The following is a 21,226-nucleotide window of genomic DNA, read 5'->3' on the forward strand; positions in this document are numbered from 1 at the left end:
AAGCTTAGCTAGCCTTAGCCAAATCCAGTCGTTTCGAATAGAGATGAGTAGAGAGGAGCGAGCGCCGTGCGCCATCATCCCTCCCCAAAACAAGAGCAGAGCGGTACATGGGATGGTCACAACTATTTTTCAGATTTCAGGTTTAAATTCAAAGAAGATTGCCCGATTGTGCAATAATAAAGTCAAGAGAGTTATATAAAATAAGTGTATACTTATTTCATTTATTACAAGTTATTATTTCATTTGTTATTATTATTAAGTGTATAAAAGACTTGTAACATTTAATAATTGAATCATGATGTATATTTGTGTGTGGTATGTTTTTTCCGCCTATTTTTAATATAGCATTACCTGTCAAAAATATTACATTGTGAGAAAAATTACGAATTTTGGGGTATAAAGCAAAATAAGTATACTTTCTTTAGGTTAAATTGTTTATTATTAGGCCGTGTCCGAAACGGCGACTTCGGCTACAGCTACGGCTAGATCGCGCGCGTCTGCCTATTCTTCAACACTGGTAGACGCGCTGATCTAGACGTAGCTGTAGCCGAAGTCGTCGTTTCGGACACGGCCATACAAGATTCTGAAACACTGACTAGCAGACGACCATTCAATGATCCCACAGATAACAAACGCACGACATTACCGTTAACTCTGAACAGCGACCTCTATTGATAATCGATAACCAGTTAGAATGCGGATTGATATCACTTTTAGAATTAAACATTCAATCTACTGTTTTAAATTGTTTTCTCCTTCAAATGTTCTCAAGGATGAATAGATTTACAGAAATATTTATACATGTTGTTTTTTGTCTTCAATTTAAATGCAAATATTTAGCTGAATCGTTGAAGTTGGCTTTTGATGTTGGGCGTGTTTTGTGTGTGTGATGCGCCCCGTTGATTTCCAATGCAACTGTGTTGTATGCATAATCAATACGGACGGACGGAACGTCTGCTAAATATTGTGTCGTGTGTTTTGTGCATGCATTTTTCGCATTGAACACATCACGTACATATGCACAACACAGTCACAAGACACAATCAGTATGGAGGACTAACGTTGCGACAGTGGATAAACATAGCGTTGACAAAACATGTTTCACTAGTGAGTTCCTGAGTTTTATACAGAGCAACGGACAGACGACATAACTAAGCAGTAAAGTTTGAACGTAAGTCCCGTAAAAACGTGATTTTCTGTGGTAAATTTTAGTTGGGAAAGCAATGTTTTGTTAACCCGGAAGGGTTGAAAACGTGACTTGGTTGGTCATGTTCGTTGGTTGGGCCGCTCCGCCTCCATTTGGTTTGTATTAAGAGTTGGCCCCCACTTGGTCTTGGCGAAGGACCCTACAAATACAAATAATGGTCGTCTGTGTGATGTTTACACCTGGTTTATAAACTGCAGTTTTTCGTTTTAGTGGAGGATATATTCTTCAAGCTTGCTGTGTGTAAATTCACCCACAATTTTGTAGCAATGATAATAGACAAATGTAGATGAATGAAAGCTGTGTATTGTTTGCATTCCCACCATGAAGATGTCAGTAGTCGACACTAATCATGACGCAATTTTTATTTAGGCCTACTAGCTACTATTACTACTACAACTTTTATTTGGTCTATAAATAGGATAGTCTGTGAGTGTGATGTACAAATTGTTAAGTATTTGGTGAAAATATGGGGATGTAAATAATAATGTGCCCATAGAATATAGTGGACTTGAAGTGTAACTGTAATGTTTACTGGTGGTGTTCCAGTGTATTTCATTTTTGTGCTGAGTTTGTTCGATAATTAATTTCTTGGCTTGTTGGCTCACCCCTAGCCCTACACAAGTACAGTACCTTCCTCCAAATTCACACCAACTGTAAAGGTCATGACATTTTGATTATCATGACACCTGAACTAGAGATTCAAACTGTTTGAGTGTTTGTTTTCTTGACATTTCTCGCTTAAAGTTTGTGCCACTTCGGCCGGATGTCCACAAGGTATAGGAATGTAAACATCCCAGTATTGGGACATATTGCTGTCAACAAATTGATAAATTGCTCATACATCAATATCGCGTATCAAAAATAGCAAGCGCAGCTCGGTCTTGTATTTTGTAAAGTACGGAAGAAATGTTTTGTCTGACAAAAAACATTCAGTTCAAGTTGAAGTAAAAAGTTTGATTATTTGTAATAATAAAATAATTGTCCAAACAAAGCTAGCGCAAGCTTCACAATAATAAATGAGAATAATGATTTCTGATTAATCAGTATTGCTCAGGAGAATTTTTTGTTTGAAATTGAATTGGTCATTTCTCCTATGAAAACATTTGTAGGTAGAGAACACATATTGTGTTTAAATGAGCCCTTTCAGCCCCGAGATGTTGCGAGTTTAATCATTTTGCCTTTGGATATTAATGCGGATATTATTTCTTTTAAAATTAAGCATCAATTCAAATGTGGGTTTTAATAGTATAAAAGCTCTAGATTGGTTGAATGCAGAATTAACACTTCCAAAAGAACACTTGGAAAGTAAGGTTACACCATCAAACATTCACAGTTTGAATTATGTCGACCAGAAACATGTTTTAATAGATGTTAAATTTGCATCAGGGATAAAGAATATTAATTTTTGTTTTTTTACCCATATAGTACACCGATATGTAGCACTGTATACTCAGTACTTTCCCGAGTCATGTCGTTTTCAATATATTTTATTGTACAAGTTTGATGAATGTCCTTATAAATGTAGTCTACAGTACAGTGTACATGGTCATATTAGGCCCAGCTGAATCATAGAGTTATATAAAAGAACTAGAGGGCGCACTGGCCTATATACGCGACCTGGGCATGCGCGCAGGCGGCCATTTTCTTAGTTGACAAAACTGGCATCGCACAGCGTGTGTTTGTGCAGCCATTTTGTAAGTTGACAAAACATCATCAGGTAGCATTCAATAAACACAAACTCCAACGTGTGTTTCATATATTCAAATGCGCGTACAGAATGGCGCGCGCGTGTGACTGTGTCTCCTTGTGATCCCGTCGCGTTTGTGCAAGAAGCATAACTAGTGCGCCCTCTAGTTCTTTTATATAAAACTCTATATGAGCTGAATTTACACTCTGCAGCTACCCTGGGATTTTAAGATTTGCAGGGCTAGTGGTGCGGCTTTATTCAAAATACTACTACTAGCCCAGTTTTTGAGGCTGGTATTTTGATAGCTAAGAATCTCATTGCACGTTTTATCTTATATGATATCAGATTCCAGGAGATCCCCCTGCTGCTGGAGGCATTTTTTTCCCACTGCTGCGTGTCCTCAGCTTTTAAATGTTAAACGGTATAAATTGAGGATAATTTCAAGTGTAAAACTAAGTGCATGTTTAAGAAGTGGGGAAGGAATTAATCACGGTTGTGGTGATATGTAAAAAGAAATGAAATTTAATTAAGATGAGAATGTCGGCCTGAGGACATGTTTTTTGCAGACATGTGTGAACATCTATGGTAAACATGTAGTTTAAACCTCAGTATGAACATTAAAAACTTGTTATTAGTGCATACTATAGTGCATCAGATAAAATACACTTATGGTTTAAAACATCCAACCATCATTATTTCAATTTGGGAGTGAGTCTTCTTTCTAAGCCCTTCCCCCCAAAAAAACTAAAACTAAAATAATATTAAATCATTACATAAAAAGAGGTGCCTTTTCTTTACAAGACTTTCCTTGCCAACAAGAATGAAAAATTAGGCTTGGTTGTAGCCTCCATGTAAATATTTAAAGCAGAAAAAAAATCATCAATTGTAGCCTTAAGCCATTCATCAAGCAAGCCAATGTATTGAATCATGATGGGATGGTGATGATTGAAAGCTTTTTTAATCAATTAAACCAACAAAGGTGGATTTAATTCACGTGTTCTGGTGCAGTTGAATGTATTTTGACCATAGTGGCTGCAGTTAAACACTAAAGTAACAATACATGTGGAGAAGTGTAGTGTCAACACAGACAGATGTTTGAATGGGGGACAAAGACTTAGAAATAATACTGATTGGCCCTTAAATGGTGCACCTGTATGCTTTCCTACAACAAACATAGATATTAGCATTTTATTTGATGTGGCAGTGAGTTGACTTGGCTTGGCATGTGGTCATAATGGATCCCTCCAACTTTCGAAACAATATTTTCTAGTTCTGTCTATTCCCTTGATCGTACAGGCATGGACTATACAAGCTTTTAAATTCACCTGGGCATAAAAATGCATCCTTCTGAACAAAAAAGTTTCGGAAGTTTGAGGCATTCTTTAAAAATAGCTTAAACAAGTTACTTTTTACTGTACAAACTCTTAACTGTACAAACTCTTAAAGTTTTACAAACTGGTACATGTACAAGTTTTTCGTAAACATTCAAGTGTAGTATGGTGATTTAAAAGCGTTGAGCATGTTAATACGTACATAGGGTTCACTGTACAGAACTATTAACAATATCTAACTAGTACCTGTAAAGTTATTAATTACACAGTATGGTGAGACCTTTAACATTGGTAGACCTTTGGACGTACCAATGTAGATAGCCATCAAAGTTATGAATTTAATTTCTACAGTCACTGAACCATCTGAACTAACCTCGTTGTTGGAGGCCAACTAGCTATGCATGAAAGGTTGATATTGTACACAGGTGATAGTTTCTCAGTATTGTATGTAAACAGTACCTGCTTATTTGATTGATGATGATGTATCCCTCACATTTTCTATCGTACCATTGGGATGTCCATGGGAACAATTTTTTCAAGGCCCACCATCTACTACCAGTGTGTTGACCATTGACCCATTAGTGACTGACCTGTGTGTCATCAGTGGGGTTTGAGGGAAAATTATCTACAAATGCTAGCAGGTGTTTTGTCATTGTGATGTGTGGCCCTGAACTTTCATTTGTGTTTTTTATTTCATGGATTTGATGATGATAAATAACCTGTTTGTCAACAAATACTAAGAATATCTAATTTATAAAAAAATAATAATAGTAAATAAATACACATTTTGACTAATTTTGCTTGATCGCATCACAATTGTTTTGTTTTATGTTTTGACCATACACTGAAGAGAGTCTCTCTCAAAAGTAAGCCTTTAAGATTCTTCGCTGGGCTGTCTTTGTGTGAAATTGACACCTGGAAGCTGCCATCAAAATCACTTCACTAAAAAATTAAATTACAATTTATGTGTATGTCTTGGAATAAAAATACATCAGTATATCACACTGTGTAATGAATACATAGGGAGCTGCGTATGTGAACAATTCTGTTGAAGACGAGACTTGTTTTGATAAGATTATCACTGTCAAATGTTTTTTTTTACCGTGCTGCGAATTTCCTTGCATCACTTAGATAGTTTTCTCTTAAAGGCCTATTAACTGCCTGTTTGTAGTTTTGTTTTTGCAAGATTGCATTTATGATTAAAAACAACATGAACAAAAGCTAGTAAGCTTTACGTGTTTTGCATTTATGTAAACTTTTTCACACACCCTCGCAAGGTTAAAAATACTGCAAATTTGCGAGTGGAGCAAAACATGTACTTCCACCTGAATCTACAATGTATCTGAATTTGTTCAGCGCACTGTACTACCATTTTCATCCTTGCCCTAAAGCATGTTTCAAAGTCATCAACCAGACATTCTTGGCTGTGGTGCGCTGGGGTAAGTTTTTTCTGAGTTTCATGAAAGTCAGCAAAGCCATGAGGATAGATTCTAAAAGATTAAGGGAAGAAAACGTATTTCACACACTGTAAGGCCGTGTCCGAAACGACGACTTCAGCTACGTCTAGATCAGCGTGTCTACCAGTGTTGAAGAATAGGCAGACGCGGGCGATCTAGCCGTAGCTGTAGCCGAAGTCGCCGTTTCGGACACGGCCTTACTTGGGTTCAATCTGTCCCTGCTCTATGATCACACTATTACATTCATGTCGATGTTATTGCACACCATTGAGTACATTTAATGATCGGGTTTCACTTTTTATTCATGAGATGATGATGTACACATGTAGGCTTGGAATCACGTAGGCATGGCCTCTTTTGCATCTTGTACTGGCCTACTTGTACATGTAGCAAAGTGCCCCTTCAAAATATATTTGTAGACCTGGAAATTTTCCAACAGAAGTGTCTTATTGCGATATACATTTTTTTTGATGATCAAAAATGAAATTCCCAGGCTGATAAATTTCCGGAGCACAAAGGAAGCCTTATGACTTCACAATTCTGAGCCTAGTCATTCATCAACCCATCTTGTTTCCCTCCTTCCTGACCCAACCGGACCTACTTCCTTTCTTCCCGTCTGTTATACATTTCAATATTCTTTTATTCTGGAGTTTGTAGCCAGAGGAAGTGGGGAAAGCTCTTGAACACTTGCTTGTGTGTAATGCATTTAAAAGGTTTAAGTTGTGTTACAGTCGGTGAACTATACATGGTTAGGCCTACCATCTAGCCTGTGACAAGTTTACAAAAGACCCGTAGACCCTGGACTGATGCATAGAAGCAATCCATACGGTTGTCCCTACATAGTTTTTGCCTTGGTTTTCCAACTGTCTAGTACAAATACAATTTCCTCACTCACTGAAACATTGAACAATTGCCTTTCCCCGTTCAAGAATGAAGTATCTGGCCTCAGCTTTGCAGATCAACCTGGCACTTGTTGGCCCCAGTGGTATTTCATTTATCATCCGTTTAATTGCAAATGGCCACCAATGGTTCATAAATCATGCACGATTTTTCGATGAATAAGTTACATCTAGACAGGCTTTATAAATCTAACACTTCAATTGCAAAAATGTGCAGGTACTTTTGTTGTATAAAAAGGGGTCCATTAGCTTGCATGCATGATACAACACATACATTCTTGACAAATTTGGTCTTATAATTTTCCTTTCTAGTGTGCAAACACACATCAGCATAATTGGTTGTAAATTATTACAAGTTGTAAGTTTTGTTTATTTAATCTTATCTTTACTGCACCTACACATGTATGAATTGTTCAAGGCACACCTTGATTTGAGTACTTACACGATCGTCAATATGTTTGACTTTATTGAAAATAAAAGATGGATGACGTTTACTTTGTCACTTTAAAATCACCATTCAAGCATTAAGTTATTGCCAGACGTGTTCATACGAACATAGATCACACTCATGCATGATTGTGAGATATGTAGTGTGCATTGAATAAGATTGCATTCTGAAGTATGTTGTCACGTAAAGAAAACAGTGAAACATTTAAAGGCACTGGACACCTTTGGTTTTTGTCAAAGACCCAGTATTCTCACTTGGTATATATTCCAACATATGTGTGTAAAATAACAAATAAGTTGGACTCATTTGGTCATCAAAGTTACAAGAAAATGTTGAAAGAAAAAACACCCTTGTTGCACAAATTTATGAGCTTTCAGATGCATAAAAAAGGCTTCAGGCCTGAATTCTTTTTCTATTTGAGTGATAAATTACCTCTTTCTCAAAAGCTATACGGTACTTCCGACTCGGAGGGAGTAGTTTCTCAAAATGTTTTATACTATCAACAGCTCTCCATTTAACACTTGTTTCCAAGTATGTTTTTATGATAACTGTTATTTTGTGTAATTACCAATAAAGTCCAGTGCCTTTAAACAGCGTCATACGAGGGGTCTGCTCCTAGACAACACGTCTTGACAGGTACCCCCACTGCTTCCTTACCCTGGAGGTTAAAACTCCAGCCAAGATCTTGTCCTTCTTGGATCTTAACGGAGATGGAGCCTTGCATTAAATGCATAGAGGCAATCCCTGGAGGAACCTATACCTGTAATGGTGACTCTATGTGTTGTTGAAGTGGCGTGGCCATGTACCCTGGGTGCATGTTTACATTGCGCTCCTAACACGTGCAGAGTGTAAATTATGCATTCATTTTTTTACTCCGGACTGTTAGGGTTGGTCTCAAATGAGCAACTTGGGCCTGCATTATATACATGGCCTTGCTGTGATCCATAACTTAGGAATAGTTCCATAGAAGGACTCTCTCTTAAAGTGTTAGATAGGGTGCATGGGTACTGTCATGCACTTTCTGCTGCTAACATGGCTAATGGTTTAATTTGGCAGAGAGTGCTGTACGTCAGTCACTCAAGAGCTTCATTGAAATTGATAATTTTATCCTCATGAGAAAAGCATAAAAGCCTTCAAATTTGAGAAGTAAACTTACATAAAATGAGTGACCAGTAGAACATGTACCAGGGTTTGCAAATGACATCAGAATGTACTAAAAATAAATATGGTAAATTGGTGAATTTGATTATTCGGAAGATGCTTATACTCTATAGGTTTCTCATTGGGGACCATTAGTAACCTCAATAAGAAACCAATCAATGGAAATAATCATTGGGATAGTTATTTAAGTGCTATGTCATTGACCTCATGACGTACGTACAGCCCAAGTATTTTGTTGTTGTTCAGTTGTTGAGTGTTTGTTTTAAAGGTCCCTCTTCACATCTTCACAGATCAATGCAGGAACTTGCATGGATTCCTACCATTTGTCATTTGAAATGATCACCAGACTGTATGAAACGTTGGGAGGTCAAACTGTTCTTTTAAGGAACTTTTATGGGTTCTATTCTAAGCTGAAGGTCTCAGCTCTGAAATTGGTCTTATCTAGCTACATAAGTAGCCTTGGCCCACATGTGTCATGGGTGCCAGTGTTTTTGCTTTGGTGGTTTTGAAGGAAATTCCCACGAGTTATTTACGTTTTCCTCTTGCATGTTAAGTACAGTACTTGCCCCTTCATGAAGGAAGTTCAAGGCTTGTAAATCACATGTAAATTGCAATATTTAAATAAACATAAATAAACATGTGGTCACTTCATGGACAGGTCCTAGGCTTATCTTTTGGAAAGATTCACCTTCTTCAGCGATGTGCTCTTCTTTTTCTTTAGTATTGTGTTTCAGTGTACCTTTTTACATTATGAAACAATCTCCAAAGGCCCTTCTCCTTCCTGTTTTCAAAAAGGCAGAACGCTAAACATGTTTCTTTTTTAACCATGAAATGTATATTATACTAACATAAACAACATTTTTTCTTTGGGGTCCAATTTTAAATAAAATTGCTCACCGCAGAATTCTTTGCTTACGGCACCCTGTACAGTATATAGTTTTATGGGCTGTACTGTAAGCGCGGAAGTGTGCGGTAAGCAGTGCCTTGGAATTGGGCCCTGGTTATTAGCGCGTCACAAAATCCTTTCCACTCCAAATGAGGTACATAATTTTTGTCCCTGAAGTTGTGATCCATGTTGAGCATGGACAAAGAGAACAGTTGCTGGAGTACACAATGTAGGTCTATGAAGGTAATGATCAGATAGGGTTATCGTAATCTGTCGCTCAGTAAGCCCCTTCATTGCCAGTTGATTAAAGCGAAGAACACACAAACGCAATGATTGGATTCTAGCTAGAAAGGATGGCAAATACAGAGAAAACAACCTGCTGCGGGGGTCATCTGGGGTCAATCTTCCCTTGGTCGGACTCTTGACTCTGGGAAATTAACCCTGCAGGATTTCATCAGCAAAAGGCATTTGGTGTTAAAGACACTCTCTGGATGAAACCTAAGTTGGTTATACTTGTTATGTTGTATGTATATCATTTTTTTCTGAGTGTGTTCAAGTGTGGATCATGCAGTTGGAAAAGTGAGAAGTTACTGTGAAGGATTTGTTGCAGTGTTCAAAGGTACTTTACTGCTTTCAATGCATTCTCATTACCGGGTAGTGTTCTTTATTTGGCCATAAACACACACAAACACACTGTTGTAATATGTGGAGCATTTACTGCAGATGTTGAGGCTAAACGGTTTGTTATCGCATGTTTAAGGCGTAAGTTAAATATGGGCACTTACTTAGGCTTACATGTACAACTCCGGTATTTATTTGTTTTCTTTCAATTTTTTGTACCTTGGTGTATATTTTTTCTTTGGTAAACTAACACTTTGTATACAATTTTTGTCTTCATCCATTTTATTCAGGAGTTTTCTGTGCAGAGCATGTTCAATTATTGACATGATAGGGGGCCTATGTTACAGTCAATTGGACTCTCTTTGTTTTTGTTACACCCTAACTTTGCCACATATCATGGCTTTGTTTACCTCAGAATTCTGTGCTTCGTACATTACCCTATAAAGCATCATGTAATTTTATGGGCTGTAGTCAGAATGATGTAGTTCAAACAAAATTCAAAACCTTGCACCACTGTGCATACATGTGGCCTGTTGGTACACTGTAGTTTAGGCTATATTTTTCTCATACTTGCATTTGAATAATCTTGCAATGAATTTAGCACCCTTCATGCAATCCTTAAATGCTGACTGACTGCTTGCTGTGATGTGTACAAAATGTGTATAGCACTGGCATAGTACAATACAATGTAGACTTAATAATTTATAGGCAGTTTCTATTGTGTCGTTGGTATGACCATAGATGACACACGTGGAGTGGAGTACAATAGCATTGCTACCCAGCTGGTAATTCCCGATGAGTCACCTTTCTAAGAAAAAATTTGAAGCAATTAAAAGGAAATATTGCACTGGTACACGTTGTCATATACGTCATGACCTTTGGCCCAAATGATATTACTTATCCAGGGTTAGCCCCATTAGTAATTTTCTTAGTCCAGTCTTCTCACTGCAGTCAACCAGACATGTACACATTGTATTTATAATGAAATAGGGTTGCTTTTTTATTTAAATAGTCAGACATTGACAGACCAGTTGGACTGGTCCTCATGTGTTTCACTGGCATTTGGTTAGCGGACCACTGTTAACTCTAGTTGATATAGAACCAGTGGAAAGCCGTGTGTGTTTTTAGAATTTCCCGAACAAAGATACATTGTATTGCAAAATAGAGATACTGCCAACATAGGGCTAGAAAGCTCAGTTGGTATTGGTAGAGCGCCAGCACGTTAATCTGGAGGTCGTTGGTTCGAATCCCACTCGGTCAATTTTTTATTCAACCCCATTTTTTTAAAAAGAATTTCTTCAATCTTGGTGCATCCTTGCTCCTTGCTCCATAAATCATATCCCCCCCTTGCTACTGATACCACGTCGACTGCTTACTAAAACTATGTGTCTGTCGTTTTGTGAGTTAAATTACATTGTAAAGAATGGCACAGGCATAACAACACAGTCTAGCTGCAAGCGCAATGCTTAAAATACAGACTGCATTGTTAACACACCATCTTCAAATGGTTATACTGCAGGTCTAGCAATCACAAGCTTATGGGTTTAAATCTTTCACAATTACTATTGTTGTCTAGCTACTGAATCACAATTTATTGATTTGTGCATCTCCTAATCATGGACCTTAAACCAATGTCTGTGTGTGAGAGATTGGCTGTTGCATTAAATATCCCCTGTGGGGGCTTTGCAGAATTCCCTTGACGGGAAGATCATCTAAACAGACAAACATACGGAATCCCTAAATGGCGCAACCAGGATTTATTGTGGGTGATGATATTATACGTAGGTATAAATTGAGTCAAAATAAAAAGTACAAGTGATGTCACAGTGTAAAACTCTGACGTATACGTACAATCCTATTGTGTATGTACTTTGTATCGTTGGAGTGCACTGAAGGCCTATACTATAAATCGTGAAATATTCATTTTTACGAGAGGATTGATGCCCATTGAATAAACAGTTCAGCTAAAATCGGGTTCAAAATTTTATAGAGGCCATGCGCTGTCAAGGTCTTCTCTTGGACTACATGCCTGCATTTGTTCCCCAATCGCTGCAAAAAGAAAATGGCTTGAAGTGAGGACTGAGCACAGCTAATCTTTTAGTAAAAACAAAACAAGTTTTGGTAAATAGCCCCTAAAACTGTTGTAGCTAGCCCTGCAATGGATTTCATGCTACAAGTTTAAACCGTTGTATGGTTTTGCATTATGGTACAATGCACATGTACACAGTGCGTCGCCATTATCGTGCTTGGTCTGTGTTCGCTCTGAATTTAACCAATTTAACTAAGAAACCCTGCATGATGTTTGAGACATGACGTTTTGGGGCAGAAGCAATGCCAGACAATGGTACGCTGCACACCTTGCTGACTACTGTAGAAAAGATCAGATCAATCATGTAGCATCATGCATAATGTGGAGTCTGGCTGAATGTGTGGGTCCAGACTGTGTGTACTGAGCACTGTCAGTTGACTTTGACATCCATTATCATTTATTGCATCAGCTACTTCAATAGCTGATGAATATCCCAGACAACATCAGAAGCGCTGATCTTGAACTGAATGGTGAAACTGCACTTTTCATTAGAACAATTAGTGGACTGTACACATGAACATGTACCTTGTACCTGTGTCCAATGTATAAATGGCAGGCAATAAATAAATGGCTATTAACACAAAACGGACATACAGACTGCAATCTTTTGTACACGTGGATATATTTTGTTATGTTTTGTGCATTGTTATAAGATTGTGATTCATGAAATTCAGACGAGTGAAGGTCGGCGTGCCACATGATTCACTACGTGTACAATCTGTACACTATGTAAACAGTTGTTTTGGTTTGTGGCAGTTCTTTTAAAGAGACAATGTATCACTTTTATTTGTTGTGGAAATACGAACTCTGTGAAATTCATGGTGCGGACTTGAAGAAATAAGTTGATTACATTTGCTTGAAACTCGAATGTATTTTCAATTGACCTGCAGTAATCAAAATTCCAAATGCCAAATTACTGTTCATACATTTGTTAATATTTTTACACCATCAATTCAGACACAGGCAAATATCTCATGAGAAATGAAATAAAAGACATGAGAACATCAATAGATGGTGAATAGAGGAATCTTGAGGAGAGCTTCATCAACAGTGGATGTGGTGAGGCAGAGGAGGATCAAATAAAGATGGAACTTAAACTCTGCCTGAAGAAACCTTTTCAATTCACACTCCAGTGTGCCATACATGGCCATACTTTGACAGGAAAAACAAACCAGTCAAAAATAGATGCATTTGTCCTTGAGGTATTGACAGTGCTCAAACCAATGGGAAGTCATGTGAGCCTGGAATATTTGTATCCTACCATCTGTCTTAACCCTGGGCTGTATGCCTTTGACCTGCTTGTCTAGCCCATTACCAGGGTAGGCTGTTTTCCCAAGCCAGTATTTACACGCAGGTTGGCTCAGCATGGGTCTGTATCGGTACTAAAGGAGTGCATACCTTCAGTACAATAGACCTTTGTCAATGATGCTACCACCATGTTGGTCATGTTCTCTTTATCTAATAGCAGTAATGAATGCTAGTATTCATTGCACTGAAAAGGGAACCAGACTATTTTCTCTTCTGGCCTCACTTTGGTTACATTAGCTTTAATAGAGAAAATCAAGATGGCCTCGCCATGACAAATGTATCCACATTACTTGTGTGGATGAACACATTTGACCATGTTGACAAGCCAATGAAACCACTGGCACACCCAAGGGTATGTTCAGAGGTGGGGTTAAACTAGTCCTTAATCCGAGCACCGCGGGTGTCCAAAAGATAAACATGACTTAGTCCAAAATTGGCTTGCGTTCACACAGTGAGTTTATACTGGTCAAGCAGACTAAACTAGCCCATGATGTTGATTATTGGGTCATGCATTGGCGAACCTTACCATTGCTGGTTCCGGTTTGTTACATTGTCCATGCGTTTTCCACAGGGTTTCGATCCGCTATCGTCTCTACAAACCTCATGGTCATCATGTATTCCATCTTTAAAGACGGCAAAATCACTTCATATCCTTGCTTGGCCCCAGCACAAACGCAATTCTATTGTGCCCGCTGAAGTTTCCGTTCTGCACTACCCTCAATGAACGAAACATTTACACGTTGTTGAAAGCTTCAAATTATTTTCGAGTGTAAACTTTTGTAAATATATCACAACTTAGTCATTGAGAAGTTGTAGCCTACACACATTCTCATGTTACGTTAAACATTGTTTTTCAATTCAACATTAGTCTGGTACTCGTATTACGTAAAGTTGTTGAGGGCAGGAACCAGATACAACCTAGTTTTCGAACCCAAACTTTGGTCTTAATTGTCGATCCCGTGTGTGTAGCTTAACTCCATGTCTGAACGTACCCCAAGTCACAAGTGGTCATTATCGAAATAACCTTGGTTGCACCCTTTTTTAAGTCATTGTCCTTGTGTTTACTATTGCTCTATGGTAAATACAGTACAGGATAGTGCACATTTTAGGTGATGCAGCATGAAATGCATACCTGTTGACTCCCAGATGGCAAGTGCCATGCATTGGCGGCGTGTGACATGCATACACTGGGGTCAACGACAAGAACATTTTGTTGAGTATACGCATGATCAGTACATGTAGAATGTACCATTATACCTGGCTGTTCATTTTTTTATATAAATACCTACAGTACCATGTACATTTACTGTTTTACTGGATGGTCCTCTACATTTCTGTCACTGATGAGACCCTCTGTTTTCAGTCAGGTATCCAATGATAATTAAGTGAGAAGAAATCCAATCAAATAACATGATTGGAAAATGTCCTTGTCATTGAACATCATATCATGGGCAGTTAAGTGCATGTTCTTCAAATTGGAGTTTACATACACATGTATTATGTAGACTGATGCTCTTACATCCTGTATATAGCCTAAATGTATGTCCCTGAACACAAGGTTGAACATATCAACATAACAATATTCCACTCAAACAAAAAACGAGAAGTTAGAAAAGAAAACAAATATGACTAATATGTTTCACATATATGTAATATATAAAACAAATATGTATCAGACTATGTTCATCTCAAATGTCTTTAATATCCAGGCAGAATTTTATTAGTAAATTTTTTTTGTTTTCACTTGGCTTTCCAAGGCGACAGTTGTTCAGATCTGTCTGGGACGCTCCTCCATTAGCCTCCATCAACCACTTAATAATTCTTGATATCTCCTTTGTCAGAAGTCCATCAGGGAACAGTTATTTAGAGAGGAGATGAGGACTTTTTGGTAATCGGCAAGTTGTAATCTGAGATTTGAACATTTGGAGTTGTGTTTTCTTTGAGGAACAGCGCTGTTAACGTCATTAATTTTATAGAACTGTTTGAGGCCCAATGAAGGGAATACATACATATCAGTACCTTATGTTACGCTTAGGGCCTAAATGCAGAAAATAATGCTTGATGCGTTTCTTTGCTTAGCAAACATTTAGTGGTGCACCAGTCACAACAATTTAAACTGGATGTTATCTTGGCTGGTAAGCTGTTTCTGTTAAGGAATATGTTTTTGTGCTTAGCAAGTTTGTTAGGCTTACACTCTTTATGAAATTGGGCTCAGGCAGCTATGAGCATGAGAATGGGTTAAACCCAATATAAATTTGTGTTTTTGCTTGCGTACAAGTATTTTAAATTGTACACCATTCACTGGTCAACACTCGTTATAAAAAGGTTTGGCTTATAATGAATACATTCCAAAGTCTGCAATCTTATTTCTGCATTGTGTTCCTTTGTTTTGCTGTCCTTGTGAGGTAATTTGGCCATTTCTAGAGACCCTGTTAGACACTGAGTACAGATCATTGGTTACATTCTGTATTCGTATTTTATACTTGCAAGGAAGATAGATCTGACTGTTTGCCATATGTTTTGATTGTCACCACATAACAGATGTCCAGTCTAGTAGTTCATAAAGTAATGCAACCTCTAGAGGGGAAATATTTCAATTATGCTACCTCAAAAAAAAAAAAAAAAAAATCCAGTCTGCCTGCTAAAAATTTGGTGCAAAATTTAGAGAAAAATCAACTAAGGAAATCACAATCCCAAATATGATGATCTAGCGTTCAGCTGTTTATCAGGATACCATCCAACTCACTTCCTGTTGGAAACAATTTGTCTGTGAGTCGACATCCTCTTTTCCACTATAAATCTAAATTTATCAAGAGTTTTTCCATGCGACATCCACTTTGGGGGCTTTGACACTGCACATGTAAGGCAGTTTCACAGGATAACTGCTGTTGATGCGGCCAAATTGCAGATTGTTGCAACATTGTTCTGGCAAATGAAACTTTTGCTAACTTTTGCTTCTGTATCAGTCCCCGAAAACCATGGCTGTGTGTATTGATGTGGACATTTTACATCATTGCCTAAAGTATTTCACCCACGACAGATAAACCAATCTGAGATCCTTGTCTAATGAACACATTTGAAAATCTCCATGATCATGCTGGTGTTTTCCCTTATTAGACGAATTCTCCCAGTCTGCAAGAAGGAAATGATGGCAGCTATGAGTATCAAATTAAAAGAAAATGATGAGTTTGAGTGTCCAGTGAAGTAAAGAGGCCAAGGATTTCCCTTGAGGAATTAATGACATTAAGGCAAAGGTGGGGGAATTAGGCCTATTACTTAAATCTTGCTGGTACACATGTATACATTAGGCCTAATTTGTGTACTGAATGCACCTGTTGAACAATGTGATTGTGTACTAGATGTAAATGACTTTCATGCGACTTTCACTAAAAACAATACGTGTTTACGGTGTTATTCTCCATATTGTTCACATTATTGTAGAACATCGTTCTTGACACTAGATTGATAATGTAATTGCTGTGCCATTAATTTTTAAAGTATTTTTGAGTATTGTGCACCATTCATGTAATTGCTTGTCAATATCAAATACAATATACATGCATTCAGTTTTAACTTGGATTTTTAAGATGGAAACAACAACTTTCAACTCTATTTGAAACCAAAGGTTTTCTTTCTGTTTGTTTGACTAGGGTAGAAAAAACAAGAATGTCCAAATGAATCCCTGGTTGCATTCAGACTGATGCTGCATGGAATGCTAGCTATGACTGCATCTGAATAGTGTTTTGTGTGAGAAGGGGTTCCTGGTTTACGCACGTAATTGTTAAAAGAATTTTGCTCTAAGGCATAGTTAGGTATGACTTGTTAAAAAAATAGTAATTTACATATTGATAAAATGATGCTGATTGAGTGGTTGTGTGTAACAGGAGGGGGCTGGGGTACGGGGTTGTTGACTGAGTCCCCATGGTTTGAAGGCAGGGGGCCACATTCAGAGGTAAACATTTAAAATGTAGGCCGGTGCACCATGCCATAATTGAGAACAAGATTTGCAAGTTGCATTTTTAAAGCAGAAAGTATCAGTCAGTTTACATTGTATAAATTTGTAGTACATGTATACTTCAATGTTCCTTTAGACTTGTTTATGCTTTTTTGAAGGTTATTGTATCCTAAAATATTACATTTTTGTATGACTCGGAAAGATTCATTACAGACACAGTATTGATTATTGAAAACTACTTTTAAGTTTGCTATTAACTGTTCCCTTGACTAGACAGCAGAAGCAGTTAGCTTGTCATTTCACAAGTCCGCCAGCATTTTTCACTAGTCCTTAGGGTGCTTTTCAACACTGAATTTGCCAGCTGGACAACTTATCAGAGTTTGATTGGTCCGCGGGTATTTTAACTTGAATTTGCCCAGCAGAAAAGAGAGAACGCTGCTCGGGGGAAAACAGTGCTGACCAAATGGTCAGAAATACTGACTGGAGTTTCATTAGTTTCACTCCAACACTTTCCTCAAGTTCACCTTAAAATCCCATCAGTATTTTACGCTGTCATGAACTTTCGGAAGAGTTACTCACACATGGTTAACCCGTTACTCACCTGTAGTGTTTACTTAAGTGACCCAACAACCACCTGTGTGTATCACATTTAAAGGCTTAAAATTGAACTTGTAGGAAATACCACAACAATACAGTAACTTGAGTGGTCTTTTGTGAAGCAGGAAAACAGACTTAAAGGAGGGGCAATCCTTTGGTTAAAAATGTCTAGAAATTATGCAGTCAGTCATACTTCCTTGGAATCTATGAAAACAAACCTGTGTGGGGTTCAGCTACAAGCGAGCCTGGATAAATAGAAAGGTAGACATTATACTTATATGTTGAAGTAAAAATTGTTCTTACGATTTTGCTCACTAAGAAGCAAAGCTTATAATAAGCGTGCGTCCACAACAGGTAGGCCTACACCCCTTGAGCCCAAACCAAACACCCATGTAACATTAATTTAGGTTGGGTAAAAGAATATGGCAACATGAGATACAGTACAAACTTTTGGGGGAGGGGCTGCTTCTGTACTAGAGGAAAAGTTTCTGTTTAAGTATGGGAGCATTTAAGGGGGTGAGGGACATCCTCTGCCACAGGCGAGTTATTAATCCTTTTACCTCTTAGATGGCAACAGAATGTCATCAATGCATAGGGTTCATGACAACAATACAGTAATCTGAGAACTTTATGAAGTGGGAGCCAATTTAAAGAGTGCAATACTACAATAATAATCAGCTCGATTGAATTCACACCTTTGGGGTATCATGTAGGGATCCTATTGCTCCCTATCGGAAGCAGGTCCTTTCTTACCCCATACAGAAATTGGGTCCCTATTGGATTTGGGGTGGGCAAGGACCCACCTATTCAACTTATTCAAACCTTTGTGAAAGGCTTGAAGGTAAACTTTAGTCACTGAGGCTGAGGGTGAATTTCTCCTTGGCTATTCAGGGGCCACTTGTGGGTGTGATGGCGTCAGAGAAAACTATTGGTTCGGGTACTACAGAAGTGTCAAGGTTTTGCACTATTTACCAGGTAGGCCCCATTGAATGTGGGTTGAAATCACTTTGTGACTAATTCACTACACAGGCCAGTGAGTCTCTAGACCCCTTACTATTGTTGGTACACAAGCTATCCCTTTACTTACACCCCCATTAAATATTTAAGTGGTCTGGGAATTCAGGACAAACAAAAGTTCTGCAGACAAAGCCTTGATTGTCGGTGGCAGCCTTCATGTTTGACCATTTTAATGTGTGGATGTACTTTGTAGTAGGTGTCTTCCTTCCTATTAAAAATAATGGGACCCATAATCACTAAATCATTACCTAGATTGGCATGTACATGTATTTATACAGAGCGTAGAGCTTGGTCCTTGCTCTATGTGGCTTTTAGTCTTGTTTGGGGCGAACTTGCATATACATGTATATAAAACTAAAAATGATAGTACACTATGTAATTGTAAAGTGAGTTTGGTCAAGCACTTGTTTCGTTTTAAGTGTACACCACAATTTTGTTTTTAATTTCCAACTCTGGATTGCCTTTCAGTTTCAAGCTGTTAAAAGCATTGGCACTTCAAATACTTTGAGATAGGGAACTAAGGTAACAACCTGCATAACTCTGGAATATCTCTTTGGGGTTTTCCATACAAAACTGAAACCATTGAATTACCAAACCCAATACAAATTTTGTTCCAAATTTAATCCAATTCAACATCTGTTCTGGATGCACTAAGAGGGTGAATGCCTGGTGCTGAAACATAATACACTTTTAACGAATTACAAAAAAAAGGTCTTTAACAAAACCCAACCCATGCGCCCTTCATTGTAACACTGTGGAGCTGTAGTCTAGCGTGGTGGGTTGTTCACACTAAACACTACCCACGTGAGTCCTTGAACTGTTCAACATAATCAGAAGGTCAATTCCCTAACCCTGTTTCCTTTTTTTTTTTAATTCAATGTTCATGTACAAGTATTATTTTGGCGGGCCCTTTGCTATTGTCAGTGCATGTACCATTGATCTGAATTTACAAGAAAATTATTTTGTTGGACATGGAGGGAGTAAATCATCTGTAGACATTTTAGTCGATAGGATCGTGACAAACCTCTTTCCCCATGTAGGCCTACTGTAATGATGTACATCTTCATAAACCCATAATTCAGTGTCATCACACGCACTGTATGCAATGTTTGAAGTGCACAGTGCAATGTTAAAATGCAGTAATCTTTGTATAGTGTACCTCTGTGACAAGTTGTTTCCTAGTGAGTTATTTCTGATAGTATTTAGTTAGAGAAAATACTATTACAACCTCCACCTGTGATTGCTGCAAATGTAAAGCCTGTTTCACAGGAGAGCAATTTAGCAGGTGTCTCTTGCTTTATTTCAGCTCGGTTGGAATATTCAACAAATTGGACTTTGTGTGAATGGGGAATTAATGTACATGTTCTGGTGTGTCCTAGGTCCCTAGTGAAATCTTCTCAAACACTGCTATATGTTGTTGGAGGTCTAGAGTTACGACAAAGTTTTCCACGAACAAATGCACGTATGCCATGTGTTCAAATCAAAAAGCCTTTTCCTTCAGCTTTTTCATTTTTCATCACACTTGTCAATTATTGACCCTCGAAGTGCAGTGCACAATCTAACAACCTGTTCAGGTGAATCTATTTATAGATTGAGCAGAAAGAAAGTTGGCCCTCTCTCACAAGTGACAGTAATAGTGCACGCAGTTTACAAAAGGGGAAACCGGTCTTGATTAAAACAAAAGTCGTCTCGCAAGCCCAATAAAAATAGAATTTCGATACAAGGCCTCTGTGATGTCCAGGGGAATTAGGAGATGTGAGCTGATGGGGGATAATTACTCAACGGACCCATGAGCTCCTACCCAGTGTTGCCCCAGGTCAGTGTAGGGAGATTGATCGACAGAGGGGCACTGTGATATAAATTAAATTCATGGGTACAATGTGTGTCAATTTTGTTCCTACATTTGCATAATTTTTTCTATGGCAATTGGGTTGGATTGATCCTGTGAGAACATTTCATGTAATCGCTTGCACTGAAAGCAATGAAGTGCACTGACATTTTATTTATGAAGAAGGCTGGCAAATATAATTTGAACCATACGTGTTATTTTTGTTTTGTGTACATGTATGTCCTTAAGAATTTACTAGAATACAAGGAGGACGTTCGTATTGTATTATTTAGTTTGTAATAATTAACATTTATCAACATTAGTCCTACGTACATGTTTTACAAGCTGTTATAGGTAATCTGTTTGGATGTTCTGCTGTACATGTAAATGTGTATACATTTACATTAATTAACTTCTGATTAAAGAACTCACTCTTTGCAAATCCTCCTCTACATGTACTTCCAATCCATTCGGTTTAATCATTAAAAAAACATTGTACTATCACCATAGAGCAATAGAATGGTGTGTACCACATGAACTTTTGTTTTCAAACTAATGTTTTCTCAGTGATGTATGTAGGTCAGGGATAACATGTAAACAGAACACGTAAGCATAGAGTGTCACACTTAACCCTGACAGTTTTTTGCATCATGTGATCACCGAGGGGAACATGGCCAACCTTACCGAGGGGAACACGGCGAACCTTGTTCCACAAGGACCACATTGGAGTAATTT

General features: G+C 38.0%; 1 protein-coding gene across 3 annotated transcripts in view; it reads left to right on the forward strand.

The window, feature by feature from the left end:
* Window positions 1–937: 937 nt before the first annotated feature.
* Window positions 938–21,226, forward strand: part of LOC117295353 (C-myc promoter-binding protein-like) — a 62,322-nt gene continuing 42,033 nt past the window's right edge. For 2 of the 3 annotated variants that reach the window (XM_033777948.1, XM_033777950.1), the window contains exon 1: window positions 939–1,171. The gene's annotated coding sequence lies outside the window, so the exon portion shown is untranslated. Of the gene's footprint in view, window positions 1,172–21,226 lie in introns of all 3 variants that reach the window. The other variant, XM_033777949.1, reaches the window with a different exon arrangement.

The sequence above is a fragment of the Asterias rubens genome, chromosome 10 (assembly GCF_902459465.1).
Source record: "Asterias rubens chromosome 10, eAstRub1.3, whole genome shotgun sequence".
Classification (NCBI taxonomy): Eukaryota; Metazoa; Echinodermata; class Asteroidea; order Forcipulatida; family Asteriidae; genus Asterias; species Asterias rubens.